We start from the raw sequence: 823 nt of genomic DNA on the forward strand, positions 1-823 counted from the left end.
GGTAACAGTGGAGTATTCCAGGATGAGTGGCAAGCCCGTAGGACTCCCTGGTCTAGGAGTCGGCGGATATGGGGCGTAATTCCTTCTCTTGCCTCTAGGGCATAGGATATTGCCGAACCTGAACCGGGTCCATCCTTGGCTTAACTTCTACAAATATGGCAGGTCGATGTTTAGCTAGCCTTAAGCCCCAGTTTCTGCCCACGCTTCAGGGAAACGCTGGAGCCAAGAGTCAGTTTCCTGATTGGGGGGCTTTTGCTCTTGATGGAGTCTGTACTCATCTTCTAAGGTGACAGTCAGGATAGATATTGGCCTGTTTTGGGAATCAGTTATCTTGGGCCCTTCTGGCTCAAAGTGGATTTGGGCCCCCATTTTTGTCAGCAAGTCCCTCCCTAGTAGAGGGCAGGGGCTCTCTGGGATGACTAGGAAGGAATGGGAGACTTTTCCCGTTCTTAAGTCTACAGTTCTCTGGGTTGTCCAGGGGTATTTTTTGATGCCTGTGGCCCCGTGCACCTAGGATGTTTTCTTAGACATTTTTCCAATTGGTTTGGTTAGGACTGAGCGTTCCGCCCCAGTATCGACCAAGAAGCGAACTGGGGACCCCTCCACTTGCAAAGTTACCTTGGGTTCGGGGAGGGGGTCTGAACCCCGTTCCTCCTAGTCAGAGTCCTGGGTAACGAGTACGGAGGTAGGGTTAGCTGGTCTCCGTCTCTTTGGGCAGTCTTTAATCTAGTGACCACGTTCCTTGCAATAAGCACACTGATCCTTTTCTAATCCTTGCCTAGAGCCTTGCTTTTTCTGCTTTCTGCTTTGGCCATTCCCTGCC

This window comes from Mandrillus leucophaeus, unplaced genomic scaffold (assembly GCF_000951045.1).
Source record: "Mandrillus leucophaeus isolate KB7577 unplaced genomic scaffold, Mleu.le_1.0 Scaffold43, whole genome shotgun sequence".
Classification (NCBI taxonomy): Eukaryota; Metazoa; Chordata; class Mammalia; order Primates; family Cercopithecidae; genus Mandrillus; species Mandrillus leucophaeus.